Here is a 17,830-nt window from a genome sequence, read left to right as displayed (position 1 = left end):
CACGTTGATATCTCTGAAATCAAGGTGCATTTTTCAATCAGCAGAAGTTTTTTTCTTCCTTTCTGGTATACAAAAATAAAAGTGCACCTTCTATTGATGGTATCCACAATCAGATGAATAAGGTATATGCTGCTGCTGCTCCTAAGTCACCTCAGTCGTGTCCGACTCTGTGCGACTCCATAAACGGCAGCCTACCAGGTATATGGGAAGGTATTTAAGATGCATATAAAAGCAAACAAACAGTTTTTACCATTTGATGTGAATATTAACTAGAAATGTTAAAAAGAGACTTTTGAGCACTGTTCTAGGGGTACATACTTTTGCAAAAATGACTCCAGAAAAGCATTCTAGTACATTCCCCCACAACAGCAGCACTGTGTACACATCTTATCTATTCTGCCACATTTTGTAAGCTGCTGGAGGGCAGAGACCCAGAGGAAGTTATTTCTTGAAATTCTCTGTGTAACAAGCAATAAAATGCAGACACAAAGACCTGCAAGCAAAAATCCTGAACCAAAGTTTCCTATGAAGGAAGTGACTGACCAGTCAGTCCCCAAGTAATATCTGGCACTCCAGATAATAAGCTAGTGATAAAGAACAGAATCCGAGGTGTTCATGGCCTTAGTCTTAGGCTAGACCTCTTTATACATCTTGCTTTCCCAGAACCCAAGTTTGGGTTATCAGGAAACCACTCCAGGCATATGTTGTCACAACAGAGGCTGCCTGATAGCTTGGTCAGGAATTCACTGTTTATCATTTTCTACCTTCCTGGCATCCCTCCCACCTGCTTCCTCATCACTACTACTGGTAAGTTAGGCAGGCCAGACTCTTCCATTGTCCTCTGCGACCTCCTCAGACCACTTCTTCCCAACCCCTGATGACGCTCAGAGTACCATCTTAGGCCACTGTCTCTCACTGCTCACCTATGTGCCCATTCAATCCCAACGACCCAGGCAATAATCTCCCTGGAGTGGTAACAATCCAGGTGATCCTGGGAGACTCTGAATGCAGTGTGGTACTCCATAAATTAGGTACCCAGGTGGAGCAGTAGTAAAGAATATGCCTGCCAATGCAGGAGATGCAAGAGAGACGGGGTTTGATTCCTGGATCAGGAAGATCCCCTGGAGAAGGAAATGGCAATCCACTCCAGTATTCTTGCCTGGGAAATCCCACGGACAGAGGCGCCTGGCAGGCTACAGTCCACGGGGTCGCAAAGAGTCGGACACGACTGAGCAGGCACGCACTCCATAAATTATTAGCTGTTAGAAGCAAGGAGCTCTGAGTATCCGGAGAGGGAGGGCAGAGAGAGGTTTGAAAACACACACACACATTTACACACATCCAGGATGAGTTGCTTCAGTGACTTTGTTACAGGGTTTTCTGACTTTTCTGTTTTGCTTTTTCCTGAGCCTAACTGCTTTTGCAGTCATAAATAGGGCTGTCGCCAACTCGGCCACTGAGATGTTCAGGCTGCTGAGAACTTTTCCTGCTTATGCCAGCAGCGAGGGCATTGCGGGGTCCTTCCAAGGAGCTAGTGTGACTGCTGTGATGGCAGGAGGCAGCCAAGGTGATGAGAAGGAGGTGTCGATGCAAAAGGGTCTGAGGTCAGGGAGCTGCTTTCTGCCTGTCAGCCCTTCCAGTGGGATTTCCAGCACTCCCTCTCTTCCTCTCACTGGCTTATCCTGGTGAATGGAGGTCAGGGAATACTATTCTGAGTGCTTAGAGAAGGACAGGAGGCTGCTGGATATATCAGCCTGCTGGTGGGAGGATGAAGGAACAAAAGCATCATCAAGGCTGGGCTAAACACAGATGCTGTTCTTTGACCTTCACTCCAGTTGCTACATCACTCCTATGTGTTTTATCTTTGCCAAAACCACATTGGGAGGAAGCTTGTGAGACAAAGAGGTGATCGTGGAGCCAATTTCTATTTCTAGCCTGTGGTTGACCCGGGCAAGCAACCTTGAGCAGGTCATTAACCCCTCCCGAGGCTGATTATATTGGATTCCAACTTATGGCAAGGAACTCCTGGGAAAATTGATAAGTTGAGATTTTAAAGCGCTTCAAGATCTTAGCAGAGATAAACAATATCACTGTGTTTGGGGCCAGTGTTATGAGCTGCTCTTGAAATCTAGCCCTCCACGCACTGGCCAGGCTCTCTCCTTTGCTTGGTGACTTAGGACTAGTAACAGAAATAGCTAACACTGATTAAATGTTGACTGTGTGCTGGGCACTTTAATGTTCACAGCAACCTCATGAGGTACTGAGAAAAAAGGAAAAAATCCAGAGAGGTTAAGTAACTTTCCCAAGGTTACACAGTCAATAAGCCAGCACGAGTTTCTGAACTCTGGCTCCTGAGTCTAGAGTCTGCTGTTATCCACGACATTGAAGTGTATTTAATAAGAAGGTAATTCCTTATTAGTGAGCATTTGCTATATATTCTGCACAAGTTGAGTGGTATGAGGTATGGAGCTGTACAAAGAGATAGGAAACACATGAAAGTGGTTGGTGCTAAACTGGTGACACGGAAGTGCTTTTGGCGGTACAGGCAAAGAGGGATCATACGGGCTGAACTTGGAGGGGAAAGTTCATAGAGAGAATGAGGTATGAACTCTTTTTTTGGCCTTCTAAACAGGGTTAGAAGTTCCTGGGCTCAGCAGTAAGGGGACCTTATACAACATTATATGTCAGTTGCATGTCAATTGCAAAAAAAAAAAAAAGAAAAAGAAATCGGCATGTCTCCCAAATGTTTTTGGCCAATAGAACACCTTTTTCACAGAATTCGTGTCACTACTGCATAGACTTTCAAGTTTGGGAACCACTGATGTAAAGGAAAGCTTCTACTTGGAAACAGAAGTCGTTGACAACCCTCAAGCAACTGAAAAGCAAACTCCCTGAACGTCGAGTGTGAAGCTTGCCTTTTCAGAGCCAGCATTCATCACACAGCACTTTGGCCATTTGGTTTTTTTCCCTGTGTGTACAGTGTTACTACCCTAGCCAGACTAGGAATCTCTCAAAAGCAAACACTTGGCTGGTGTATCTTTTTAAGATACAGTCTCATAACTTCATGGCAAATAGATGGGGAAAAAGTGGAAACAGTGACAGATTTTATTTTCTTGGGCTCCAAAATCACTGTGGACGGTGACTGCAGCCATGAAATTAAAAGATTCTTGCTCCTCAGAAGAAAGGCTATGACAAACCTAGACAGTGTATTCAAAAACAGAAACATCACTTTGCCAACAAAAGTCCATATACTTAAAGCTATGATTTTTCCAGTAGTCATGTACAGATATGAGAGTTGGACGATAAAGAAGGCTGAGTGCTGAAGAATTGATGCTTTCAAATTGTTGTGCCGGAGAAAATTCTTGAGAGTCTTTTGGACAGCAAGGAGATCAAACCAGCCAATCCTAAAGGAAATCAACCCTGAATATTCATTGGAAGGACTGATGCTGAAGCTAAACCTCCAATACTTTGGCCACTTGATGTGAAGAGCTGACTCATTGGAAAAGACCTTAATGCTGGGGAAAATTGAGGGCAGGAGAAAGGGGTGACAGAAGATAAGCTGGTTGGATGACATCACCGACTCAGTGAACATGAGTTTGAGCAAACTCCAGGAGATAGTTAAGGACAGCGAAGCTTGGCATGCTGCAGTCCATGGGGTTGCAAAGAGTCAGGCACGACATAGCAACTGAAGAACAATTACAAATGCAAACACTTGGCTGGTGTATCTGTTTATGCTCTGTGGCTCCTAGCCCACTTTGACTAAAGAAGGTCAATAAATATATGTTGGTTTAAAGACAGAGACAGAGAGCACAGAGGAGAAAATGAAGAAGGAAAAAAATGCACACTTGAAATGATAGCATTTATTGGCAATTTACAACTGATTACTGAGTTATTAATTGCTGCTCATCAATCAGTACTCTTTGAAAGACTAGTAAATTGTTTAAAATGCAAAATAATATTAATTTTTATCTCAGCCTTGGTCAGAGCTGGATCTGCAGTTGAATGGAGCCAACTCTGGGGCATGACCTCTAAAATACATCTTCCTTTATTAGCTTCAGCTGCTTTCTGCTGAACTGAGTGTACCTAGGGTGGGGCTCCAGCCCTAAGGGCTTTGATACCTGGTCTGAGAACCTCATAAAGCCTGAGTACCCCCAGGTCAGCATGACTACAGATACCAACTGAAAGACTGCTGGTAATACCACTGCTTGAGGAACGACTAACCCGTGGAGGGTCATGGGGGTGGTACTGCAATGAAAAGTGCAAGGGACACTTTGATCTCAGGCATGGTCCCAGCCTGAACATGCCTTGATGCTCCCCCTACCCTCACACCCAGTGCCCAGGGTTAAAGAGGGCACTATTTGTGAGGTTTGTGACTTTTATTCTCTAAAGGCCCATGTCTTTTTTTTTACAAGAAATTTTTTATTATTGATTTATTTTTTTTTTTAGTTTTCATTCAGTTTAATACTAATTTGAATGAGAAAGTTTTCAGACTGACTTTTGAAACTGACATTTGAGAATATGCTTAATAGCCATGACTTGTAAGTGGTAGTTGTCTTGAGTTTTCTGAAATTGGGATCTATTAATGTATTCTTACCATATTTTTGCAAAAATCCATGTTCTGAATTAAAAATTAAAACTGAAGAATTATGACATACAGAACTAGTCTTGAGGCTCCATCTTTTAACTGTTAAACTCCAACCTTGTCAATTTAATTCCAGGACACAACCTCATCCATCACAATAAATAAGCTGTAACTATTTTTTTTTTTTAGTGTTTAAATATTTAAATTAATTTCAGGGTTATGGTAGTTAAATTATACAAATGAAATGATTTTACATCTGGTTTTGTGTTTGTTTAACTTTGAAGTCATTTTACAAAAAATTTATTTATTTATTTATTTATTTATTTTTGATAAGTCAGAGTGTATCCATAGGAATTTTAAATAAAGAAAAGAGGGCGTCAAAGTACCAGAGTTCAAGAGTATGAAGAGCTGTCATGTAACACTGTTTACACTATTCATATGCAGTGGGTAGTGTTAGAGTGAATGAATGGGCTTGCTCAAAGCAGGTTTATACTTTCTATGACAAAATAATTAAGTGATTAGATCTGCCTTTTTTTTTAACCGACCAATTTATAACCGATTTATAACCGACCCACAATGTTATATCAGTTTCAGGCATACAACAGAGTGATGCAATATTTCTATACATTATGAAATGATCACCAAGTCTATTTATTACAATCTTATTGAATACACATTTCTCATCCTAACTCCAGTTTTTCCTTATTTGCTGAATGACTTTCCATCTATTTATTTTATTTTGAAGTATAATTGATTTATAATGGTGTATTAGTTTCAGGTGTACAGCAAAGTGATTGTTTTTTATACATAATATAAAAATATATAATATTCTTTTTCAGATGCTTTTCCATTATAGGCTACTACAAGATATTGAATATAGTTCCCTGTACTTTACAGTAGTTCCTTGTTATCCTAACAGGAGTTTTGAAACTAGCTCACAATGGGAGAAGTAATTCATAAGCCATTTATTGCTGATACCTGTGGCTCGGCTGATAAAGAATCCACCTGCAATGCGGCAGACCTGGGTTGGATCCCTGGGTTGGGAAGATCCCCTGGAGAAGGGAAAGGCTCCCCACTCTAGTATTCTGGCCTGGAGAATTCCACGGACGGTATAGTCCATGGGGTCGCAAAGAGTCAGACTCGACTTTCAATTCAAATTCAATTCAGGAGGGTTTCAGCGTGAATGGGGAGGGACTTAATCTTATCTCCTTTTTTTTTTTCCCCAGGAGCAAGGGGAATGAACACATAAACTTTGGCTTATGAATATTCTGTCTTCTGGAGGAGTGGAGGGAATTGATTTTGTTTGCTCTTTTTGTTCTTCTTGGTTGAGTTCCTGGTGTGGATTTTGGAGGTGCTTTGTCCTTGGAGTCAGAACCATCCAGGTTTGCTCCTCACAACGCCTGGAGGTTCCTACAGACTCCTCTGTCTCCCCGACTGAGGAAAGTCAGGGCTGCTCCCAGGCCCCGGCAGCAACAGGAGCTGGGTGGGGCCCAGAGAGGTTCCTGCCCTTTGTGCTGAGGGCCTGTGGCCATCTCCCCTCTGGGGTTCCTGTTCCTGCAGCTATTGAGAAAACACTGGAAGTAGGAGGTGGAGACCCAAAGCCTTGAAATCTGATCTGTGGTTGTTTTTCTGCTAACAACAAAGGATCCCCGCCCACCACCTGGCTGCTGGTGCTCTTTAAGGCAGGGCCGCAGTGCCCCCTGAGGAGAGGCTACTGATGGTTGGGCAGGGTAAGCCTGTGGATCAGTGTGAGCCCTCTACAGCCAGGGCCCAGCCCCGACTTGGTTTCCCATTTAACCTCCCGCTGGTTCCCCAGGGTCCACGCAATGGGCCTCCAGTGAAGGCTGCTGATGGGGCGGGGGATGCTGTTTTGAGGGGTGTGTCAGAATTCTCAACCCTGTCCTTAATTTCTCTGATGCCTGCTAAGAAGCCAGGGTGTGCACAGATCATCTCTGTTCCTAGCCCCCTGGCCAACTGTCACACCCACTGGAACAAAGAAAAGCAGCCGTCGGGGTTGTGTGTGGAGGGCTTGGCCTCTGAGGTTATGGCCTCACCTATGGAGCCCCAAGCTCTCTTTCTTGTGACTTCCCTCATCACTGGTTCCATCTGGTTGCCTCCACTTCTCCTGCCTGGAAGGGAAATGCTCTCTGGTAGGGGCAGTCTCTCCCTGGCTTTAAAGTTTGAGGCCAAGGGGCTGGGGAAGCAGGGGGCCAAATGGTCAGGGTTCAAACAACACCATTGGTGAACTCAAGGGGGCCTGGCTTCCCGCCCAAGGGCCCCAGGGTGATGGGACCAGGCAGACAGGCTGGGACCTGAGACCTGGGACCCTTTGCTGCTATGCTTGTACCTGGACACATGTCTCCTTGAGCAACAAAATACAAAGAAATTATGAGGAACTAAAAATAACTGTGTGCATGAGCAGTGAGGGCAAATCTATCTTGGACCACAAGATATAAAAAGACCAAAAACCCAACTGCCATTTCTGAAGAGCTGGGAACAAAAAAGCAGAATGTTGGGAGTGAAGAAAGAGTACTGCACATGTTCCCTGCACTCATCACCACCGAAGGAGTGAGCAAACCACCTAAGCCACCCCTCTGGACTGACCCCTGGACACACCTCATACAAGGAACCAGCATGCCCCCGCTCAGGGAGCAAGCAAAAGAAACTGTTACTGTTTTTTGCTCCCTGCTGCTGCAACAGGGACCCCAGTAAAGCGTTTCCTGAATTTCTTGTCTGGCTTCTTATCAATTTCTGTGGATTAAGGAGGCAAGAAGCCCTGCTGCTAAGTCACTTCAGTCATGTCCAACTCTGTGCGACCCCATAGACGGCAGCCCACCAGGCTCCCCCGTCCCTAGGATTCTCCAGGCAAGATTACTGGAGTGGGTTGCCATTTTCTTCTCCAATGCAGGAAAGTGAAAAGTGAAAGTGAAGTCGCTCAGTCGTGTCCGACTCTTTGCAACCCCATGGACTGCAGCCCACGAGGCTCCTCCGTCCATGGGATTTTCCAGGCAAGAGTACTGGAATGGGTTGCCTTCTCCTGCCAGAAGCCCTGGTCAGTAACAATACGAACTGCAGTCAGTTTTTGTAGCCCACATGCATCCAGAGACTTCCCAGACTGAGCAAAAGTATTTGACCCCTGCCTCATCTTGGAATTAAAATGGTTTCAATCTTGATAGTGTGATAAACCAGACGTCTTTCTCACAATTCCTTTACTTAAAATATGTATAGAGGCCCAAGTTTACCATGATCTTCCTGTGTGGCCAGCACTACGCCAAGTGCTTACAATGTGTTATCTCATTTAGTCCTCACAACAACTCTACAAGGAAGGTTCAGTTATCACCCCAATTTACTGATGAGCTAACTGGGGATAGGGAGGCTAAGTAACTTGTCTAAGGTTATATACCCAGTGAAAGTCGCTCAGTTGAGTCTGACTCTCTGCGACCCCATGGACTGTAGCCCACCAGGCTCTTCTGTCCACGGAATTTCCCAGGCAAAAATACTGGAGTGGGCTGCCATTTCCTTCTCTAGGGGATCTTCCTGACCCAGGGATCGAACCCTGGTCTCCTGCCTCCGAGGCAGATTCTTTACCATCTGACCCACATTATACACCCAGGATGTGCCTATAAGTCTGACTAAGGCACCAATCTTAACAACCACACTTTAGTCTCATGTATATGTTGATTTTCCTTTGTCCTGCTTTAAAGCCTTTATATTTTACCAAATCTGGGTCTTAAGTGTATTGATTCTGCATGGAGGGTCAGCAAACTATGTCCTATGGGTCAAATTTAGTTACAGCCTGTTTTATACATAAAGCTTGCACACTGGGGACGGCTTTTTACATTCTTAAAGGGTTGTTACACATGTGCACATGCACACTAAATTGTACACTTAAATGCGTCAAACTAGTTAAAAAATTTTTTCTGGCAGGTCCTTTAAATTATTATTTTTTAATTGTGGTAAAAAGACATAACATACAATTTATTATCTTAACCATTTTAAGCTTCCATCTCTTGGCTATTGTGAATAGCGCTGCTATCAACATGGGTATGCAAATATCCCTTTGAGATCCTGCTTCAGTTTTTTTGGACAAAGGAGCCTGGTGGTCTATAGTCCATGGGGTTGCAAAGAGTCGGACACAGCTGAGCGATTAACACTTTCATATCAAAAAGTGAGATTTCTGGGTCTATTTTAAACTTTTTAAAAAACAGCAATAGGACAAATCAGCCTTATTAGCATCTGTTTACTCTTGTGCTTGACTCCGAAGAAGCATTGGGTGGTATGTTTCTGGACCAGAAGAACCTAGAAGCTGCCTCCTATGTTTGAAGGCAGTTCATGACTTAATTTCACACAGGCTCAATAGTTGTAGCGAATGGGCTTAGCGGCTTTGTGGCATGTGGGATCTTCCCAGATCGGGGATCTGACCCATATCTTCTCCTGCAGGTGGATTCTTTACCACTGACCCACCAGGGAAGCCCCTGCAGGGTTTTTTTGAATAGTAATTATTCTAATGAGTGGCTTCCCCGGTGGCTCAGCGGCAAAGAATCCACCTGCAGTGCAGGAGATGTGGGTTTGATCCCTGGGTCAGGAAAATCCCCTGAGGAAGGAAATGGCAGCCTATTCCAGTATTCTTGCCTGGGAAACCCCATGGACAGAAGAACCTGGCAGGCTACAGTCCATGAGGTTGCAAAAGAATCGGACATGACTTAGCTACTAAACAGCAACAATATTCTAATGAGTGAGGTGGTATCTCATTGTGGTTTTTATTTCCATTTCTTTGATAATTGGGGAAGTCGAGTATTTTTTTCATATGTTTGTTGACCACTTATATGTCATCTTTGGAGAAATGTCTATTCAAGTCCTTTGCCTATTTTTAACTGGGTTATTTGATTTTTCATTGTTGAATTCTAGCAGTTCTTTATATATCCTGGATACTAACTCTTTATCAGGAACGTGACTTGCAAATATTTTCTTCCACTTCGTAGGTTGCCTTTTTAATCTGTTGATGTGTCCTTTGATGTATAAAAGTTTTTAGGTTTGATGTCATCCCATTTGTGTACCGTTGCTTCTATTGCCTCTATTTTTGGTATTATAACCAAGAAATCATTGCAAGTCCAATGTCAAGAAGCCTTCCCTTATGTTTTTTCTAAGGATTTTATAGTTTTGGGTCTTATGTTTAGGTTTTTAATCCATTTTGAGTTCATTTTTGTATATGTGGATACAAGTTGTGTGGATACAAGTTGTAAGGATACAACTTCATTCTTTTGCATACAGCTAAGTCACTTCAGTCGTGTCCAACTCTGTGTGACCCCACAGACAGCAGCCCACCAGGCTCCCCCGTCCCTGGGATTCTCCAGGCAAGAACACTGGAGTGGGTTGCCATTTCCTTCTCCAATGCATGAAAGTGAAAAGTGAAAGTGAAGTCGCTCAGTTGGGTCCAACCCTCAGTGACCCCATGGACTACAGCCTACCTGGTTCTTCCGTCCATGGGGTTTTCCAGGCAAGAGTACTGGAGTAGGGTGCCATTGCCTTGGGATATCCAATTTTCCCAACATTATTTTTTGAAGAGAGTATCTTTTCCCCTTGGGAAAGACGGTGAATTTTATGTTATGTGTATTTTTAAACACATTTTTAGTGTATTGAAAAAGGAATATGCAATAGAGTTAGTTTTTGGCCAACAAAGCCTAAAATATTTACTATTTGCTATTTGACTTTTTATAAAAATGTTAGTTGACACCAGAGCTATCTCCCATGGCATCATAATACAGTACACCAGTGTTATCCGTGTTGATGGTAAGCCCCAGTGTGACGTCTGTTGTTCTCTAATTCTCTGATTCTCCTTGGATTATGCCTCTTCTCAAAGTGCATTTAACAATTGAAAACTTAATGAATTTATTGTGTGTGTGATGATGGAGGTGCCAGTGTCTGCACCTTTGAGTCTGTGTGGACTTGGGGCTGGTTGCAAGCCAGGCCAACCAGTGGCCTGTGTCTTAACTTTCCTGGTTGTTAAATGAGGATGAGAAATTTTGCCCTTGTTAAGGAGGGAAATGAAAGAGGAAAATCTGACCAAGTCTCACTGAGACATTGGCAGGGAGCTCTGAAGTCTTCTTAGAAGGAAGAACCAATATAAATCATGGGCAACATTATTATCTTAGCAAGTCTTTGGACTCCTGGTCTACATGTGTAAAGTAATCTGCTTAGGCTCAAGAAAATGCCTTTTCTCCTTTTACACTGATCTCTACCCAGGTGGTGAATTCCCCAAGGCTTGGTCAAGATACAGATTTCACTTGTATCTTCTCTGAGCACTTGGTACCATACTTAGCAACAAAGAGCAGCTCTTATTTGTTTACTGCCTGACTCACATGTTATGAAAAGCCCCTAAATGGAAACAGGCGTCCAGGAAGAGTCTCTTAAGGAAAGAAGGGCCTTCTGCCTGCCTCTCAGAGCAGTCTTGAGGCCCTGAGAGCAGGTTCTAGCTAACTGGGAGGGCTCTGACTGCCCAAGCATTCCCTCCCTCACCTTCAGAAGACAAATGCTTCATCACTGCCTGCATCTTCAACATTCAACCCACTTCGGTGCTCCAGGAAACATCCCGAGGGTTAATTATTTCTGAGGGCTGACTCAGACAGCATTTTTCTGCCAAAGGATTCTGTCAGCCAAGTGCGGTCCTGCTGTTACCCCTGGTGAGGGAGCCTTTGTGAGTCCTGTCAGGGAGGAAGCCCCACTGGCAGGGAGGCCCCAGGCCTTGTGGAGTCCTGGCCTGATCATCGCCCAGGGCGGGGCGGGGCTGGTTGCCGGGGAGGGGGCTGTCACTGGGGGGAGTGAGGGAGGCCCCGTGTGAGAAGCTGAATCCAGAACACTCTCACCAACTGGCTGCCTTTCAGTCGGTCCCCGTGGGGCCACCGCTTGCCTTTCATTTTGTTGATTGGAGATTGTGTCCCTGAATAGAGCTTAATGTCCTTTTGAAATTATCTGTTCTTTTTTTTTTTTCTCTGTTAAAAATTTCTGTGGTATTCTCCATTGGGTTCAGACTGTCACTGTGTCCCTAACGGCTGGAGGTGGATAATGAACATCCGGAGGAGAGGGACGATTCTTAAACACAAACTGGCTGCCCTGTGAGGCCAAACTGAGGGACGGAGGGAGGCAGGGTCGGGGGGAGTCTCTAGGGGAGCAGGGCATGGGACACATGTCTCTCAGGTCAGTGTAGGATGAGGGGGTGGGGTGGGGGTGGTGAGCCCTGGGAGAGTTGGGAGCAAGGCATCAAAACCAAAGCAGAAGAGGCAGCGAGGCTGTGGAAGGGGGGAGGCGGGAAGGCAGGTCTGAAGGGAATCTGAGGGGTGGAGGTGGCTGGATCGGGGTCGCAGAGGGAGATTCAGAGAGGCTGAACTATGCTTGAGAAGCCTGGGACCAGAAGCCAGGTGGGGAGAAGACAGAGTGAATGAGGCCAGGAACTTGCTCCATAGGAGCCATTAGCTCCTATCTGCCCTCTGCCCACACTGTGGGTAGGAAGGAATCTGCGGGGCAAGACAAATGCCATCATCCCCATCAAATGGCCCATGCTGCGTTTAGGGCTCCTGCTGATGGACCAAAGCTTTGCCTTCATTCAGAAAGAACAGCATTCCCACAAAAGGAATCAGGTGAAGGCAGTGCTATTTTTGTGTGAGAAATGCTAATTATACCAGTCAATTCCATCTCCTCTAAGAACCCAAGGCCTATAGTAAATTACATAGCTACAGTTCTACCCTATTCCCAATTTACCCACCATGAAACAACACAAAACCCAACACCATGTTTTGCAAGAGTCAATAAGTATTTTTTTTAAGAGTCAATAAGTATTTAGTACATACAAGGCAGTATTTAATATTTAAATAGTTTGATCTCAATAACCTGGTGGTCTGTTTACTAATAAACTATTTATTTTAAGCCTCAGAGAAGCTTAAAGGTAGCCAGGAATCACAGGACCAAAGAAATAGTAAACCTAGGCCTGTCAATGCTGAGAACACAGGTTTGGTGTCTAGCAAATGATGTTTACCTTCTCAGAGATCAGGACTTGTGTGCTGCTTCATAACCACATCCAGAGCCCAGAAACTGGGTAGGTCAGTGCCTCCAATTATGCATCAGGGCCACTTTCAGAGATTCTATTCTGATCCTCTCTCCTGTGCATGCCACTGTTTGGCTGTCATCCTGTCCCCCTTCCCCTTCCAGGAATGGAGATGTTAATTTCATTATTTGATGTCCCACGTGCTTGAGTGCCTCCCAAGGTGCCAAGCATTATTCTAATTTCTGGGATTAAGTGAACAGGACAGATTAAAACCTCTGTCCTTATAGAGCTTATATTCTAACCAGGGTACAGACATTTGTCTGAGAGATCAGGTCCTGACTGCATGGATCAGAGAGGACTTAGAGAAGAAAAGTAGGTTCTGGGACCCCTAGGCTGCCCTGCAGAGACTAGAGTTGATATCTGCTGGGCTGTGTGCTGACCTTCCTCACCAACACTGCCTGTGCTGCAGACAGGGGCTCTGCAGCTCTGTCTGTGGCCCCCTTCCCTGGTTCTCATCCTAGGATAGGCTTCTAAGCCATGCTGGGCTAATTAGTGTTGCTGCCACAGGATTTAGAATTGAGACTACAAGAGTCAATCTAGGCTGATCTCTTGAACCTGTGAAACACCAGGAGCTAAGGCAAGGCCTTTTGGATATTTCTTATTACTTTAATTTTTTTTTTCTTTTCTTTAAACAATGTTCATTTCTTAGAATTCTGGATGCTGAAAAGTCCAAGATCAGGTCTTCAGCAGATCCAGTGTGTGGTGAGGGCTGTCTTCCTGGTTTGTGAATGGCTGTCTTCTTATATCTTCACATGGCAGAGAGCAGAGAGAGATCCACTTGCCATCTCCTCTGTCGGCTTCTTGTTTGTAGGGGAAAAAAAAATGTAGTCTCCTAGGCCTTCCTCAAGTCCCAAAGAATATTTTTAATCAGAGAAGTGAGAAAAAGCAGAACCAAAGAAAAAGTCAAGCAAGACAAATAAGTGTGTGTGTGTGTGTGCAGTCATTTGCTGAGTCGTGTCCGACTCTTTGCGACCCCAGGCTCCTCTGTCCATGGAATTTTCCAGGCAAGAATACTGGAGTGTACTTTTTTTTTTTTTTACCATATGAACTGGAGAGCATAAAAAGTCTATTATAGAGTAAGAAGACAGAAATGGACATAGTCATAGAGAGGTGGGTGGCTCAGATGGTAAAGATTCTGCCTGCAATGCAGGAGACCTGGGTTCAATCCCTGGGTAGGGAAGATCCCCTGGAGAAGGGAATGGCAACCCACTCCAGTATTCTTGCCTGGGAAATCCCATAGACAGGGGAGCCAGGCGGGCTATCATCCATGGGGTCGCAAAGAGTAGGACACAACTGAGCGACTAACACTTCCACTTCTTCCATAGAGATGTCCAACTCCTGAGACATGGACAGATAGATATCCCAATACCTTCTAGGCCCCAGTGTTAGGGGTTTTCCTAAGACCCAGCTGATCTGCAGGGGCTGTAAAAAGAAAACCTCACTCATTCAATGACTTACCCTTCTGTACTTAAGCTGGCTTGAGTTATTTCTCCTGCTTAAGATCAATTCAGTCTCACCTTCACTGTAAACAAAAACTTTGAACTTCTGTTAAAGGCAGAAGCAGCAGACTTAGAACTGGCCTGAGAAGACCAGGTCTGGGAGTGATGATCAAACTGATCCCTGGAGACCGGGATCACTCGGGAAGCTTTCCTGCCTGGCACCACCACTCTTCTAAGGTCAAGGGCTAAGAGCTCAGAGTGAAAGTGCAAGTTGATCTGGATACAACTGGAATCCAACCTTCACCCAAATCTACTCTCAGTAAAGGATCAGATTTCTGATCCACATGCATTTTTCCCCCTAGGCCCTAGAAGGGAGAAAAGACTGTGGTTAAAGAAAAAGAAGGAAAATGATAAACTACCTTTTAAACTGTCAGTCCAGTAATGGAGTGCTGTCACTATTGATCATCGCAAGATCGTTGCAAGCTTAGCAAGAATCTGCTGCTGGGTCATGGCCTGTTTGGAAAGACAAATGTAGTCCATTAAAAGGGATTGCATATCCGCTACAGAAAGCTTCTTATTTGACTATCTTTACTCCTAACTGGTTTCCACTAGCCCTACAAGGCCCCAGTTCTCCCTGGGAAGCCTTCCCCAAGGTTAGATGAGGGATCTCCTCTCTGTTATAGGGCTTCCTCAAAGTACATTATTTAAATTGAAATTCCTGAGAGTAGAGGTTTCGCTGGTGGCTCAGCAGTAAAGAATCTGCCTCAATGCTGGCTATGTGGATTTGATCCCTGGCTCAGTAAGATCCCTGAAGTGGGTAAATGACAACCCACTCCAGTATTCTTGGCTGGAAAATTCCACGGACAGAGGAGCCTGGAGGGCTATAGTCCATGGAGTTGCAGAGTTGGACACAACTTAGTGACTAAACAACAGAGACCGTGTATTTTAGCTCAGTACCTGGTGCATGGTAGATATTTAATACAAATTTATACAGTAATGGATTGAATTCAAGCCCCAAAGTCCCCTTACCTAAGCTTTTATAGATAGCCACATAGTCTGTGATTTATCAGGCTTCTCAGGTGACTCAGTGGTAAAGAATCTGCCTGCGATGCAGGCCATACAGGTTCGATTCCTGAGTTGGGAAGATCCCCTGGAGAAGGAAGTGGCAACCTACTCCAGTATTCTTGCCTGAATAATCTCATGGACAGAGGAGCCTGGTGGACTACTTCCCTTCGGGTCGCAGAGTCAGCACGACTAAAGCTAAGCGACTGAAGCACACTAAGCCACTGTGATTCATCATGGTATGAGGTAGACTTAAGTATGTGTGTTTAGGAGGTAGATAGAGCAGACGGGGCTCAGGACCCTTAACTAGCTAGAAATTCTATTAAATAAGATCCATCAGTTAGAATTAAGTTAGACTTTATGCAACAGAAAACTAGTGTTCATTTTTTTCTGGGAAAGAAGTCCAGAGGAATTCAGTCCTGGGCAATTGCCAGTCCCGACGTTACCAAGAACCCCAAGATACTCTGACTTTTTCCAGCACCATCCTTAGCACTTTCCAAGGTCATTTCATGGTCCAAGGTCTACTCATGGTCCAAGAGGACTGTGGCATGTCAGCCATCACATCTACATCCCGGCAGCAGAACAGAAGGAGAAAGCCAATGGGCAACAAAAGGACTTTGGCCCATCTGAGTCTAGGCAGGCTTTCTGGAAATTGTACATATAACATCCTCTTTTATCTAATTGGTCAGGAAAGTTTGGAAATGTGGACTGTAGCTGGGCACATTGCTGCCACAAATAAGCTTGGAGTTTTATAATTAAGGGGGAAGAGGAGAACAGATAGTATGCAGGAACCTGAAGCCTCTGCCCCAGTCTCCAAGCAACACCCCCTCTCCACATTTAATATAAGTTAAAATATCAATAGATCTATAGGCAGCTCCACTTTGCTCTATATTTCAGTTCCCTTTGTTAGAGAGGCTAGTAATCAACCTTTTCATCTCTTTGTAGAGAACTAAGAGAAGCATGGAAAGGGTCATCTCCTGTGCTCTAGTTTTCGTTAGCACCCATCGCTTGCCTTTGCTATGAGATGGGACTCCATGAAGGGGTCATCATAAACAAGCTGCAGAAAGGCTCTCTAGCAAGTGGGCAGATCTCACAAGCCTGGATGACTCAGCTGAAATGGGGATTGCCAACAACATTGAAACACAGGCCACTGGGGGCCCTGCTATGGGGTTGACAGCCTGGATGCTTTGTATTTCAGATCTGAAGCTTGTAGAAAGTGCTCTGACTGCCTGCAGGCTATGCACTGGCCTCCAGGACAAGAAGGAGGAGGGAAAATTTCCCTCCACCCTCATCCCCCAAGGCAGATGGTTCCCAGAACCCACACTTAGCATACCCTCACCAGGACCTGGGCAGAAGGCCCCGCTACCTTGCGCTCTCTAATTAGCATACTCTCCAACTACAGCTCGATTTTCTCTTACATTGGAACCAGCAGGACAACTGATAAAGGAAACATGGGGAGTTATAACGTGCGCTGGGGCGGAGGCCTGGCCCTACCCCTTGCTTTCTGTGCTACTTTGCTGACTTGTGTAACTACCCCCAACATGTCTACTTCCTTAGGTGAAATAGGAGTGGTAACACCACACCTACCTCACCAAGGGGCTCTGAGGAGTAAGCAAGATAATGTTGGTGAGTGCATTTAGAATAGTGCCTGAGTGCAATATGTTCTCAACAGAAGATAGTTAAGTTTACATCTGAGGATGCAGAATGGAAATAGATGACCAAAGCCATTGTAAAGACTCAACCCCTGAAGAAAGCTTCCTCTGAAGCTAGAGAAATATGCAATCCTGGTATCTGGGCTGGAATCCCAGGAAGGGAGGGGCAGTTAACCTTGGAAAGCCAGCCCCAGCCCCAGACACCAGGCTCCAAAGGGCAGGGGCCCCTCCCCAGCGCCCAGAGAATGGATTCACATCTTGTCCTGGTGACACTGCACTTGGAAAAACATGATTGATTCTGTGGTTCAGGTTGAAAAGGGAGGAGAAAAAGACTGAATGCCCTTGCATAAAGCACATATGCTCCCTATATTTTCTGGTTAGAGAGGCACTTGGTAATCATTTTCATTCGGTTCAGTTCAGTTCAGTCGCTCAGTCGTGTCCGACTCTTTGCGACCCCGTGAATCGCAGCACGCCAGGCCTCCCTGTCCATCACCAACTCCCAGAGTTCACTCAGACTCACATCCATCGAGTCAGTGATGCCATCCAGCCATCTCATCCTCTGTTGCCCCCTTCTCCTCCTGCCCCCAATCCCTCCCAGCATCAGAGTCTTTTCCAATGAGTCATTTTCATTAGTGTCTCTTAAAACAATCTCAGAGATAGCTTATCCCTATTGATGAAGGCAGAATATAGAAGTAACAAGCTGAAGAGCGTGAGACGGAGCAGCAAAAGTTGAGTTGATGACTCCCAGATTTTCAGCATGTTGCTTACTTTACTCAGCAAGCTCCAGCCATCCACTGGGTGAGTGCCTGGTGGGGCCTCTGCGGTCCGTGCACTCACTGCTCACAATGGCCACTCATAATCCTAGGAAAAGTGCACACGTGGAATTCTAGGATATGGGGCTGTTTTCACTCACAGCTCAGGACAAGAGGTGAAAAATGACTCATCCAACCAGATCACAAGTGGATCTGACTGCCAGCAAGTCCTGGAGCAGGGAGGT

Source organism: Bos indicus, chromosome 16, assembly GCF_029378745.1.
Source record: "Bos indicus isolate NIAB-ARS_2022 breed Sahiwal x Tharparkar chromosome 16, NIAB-ARS_B.indTharparkar_mat_pri_1.0, whole genome shotgun sequence".
Lineage (NCBI taxonomy): Eukaryota > Metazoa > Chordata > Mammalia > Artiodactyla > Bovidae > Bos > Bos indicus.
The sequence above is the reverse complement of the archived record's forward strand: the minus strand, read 5'-3'. Positions refer to the sequence as shown.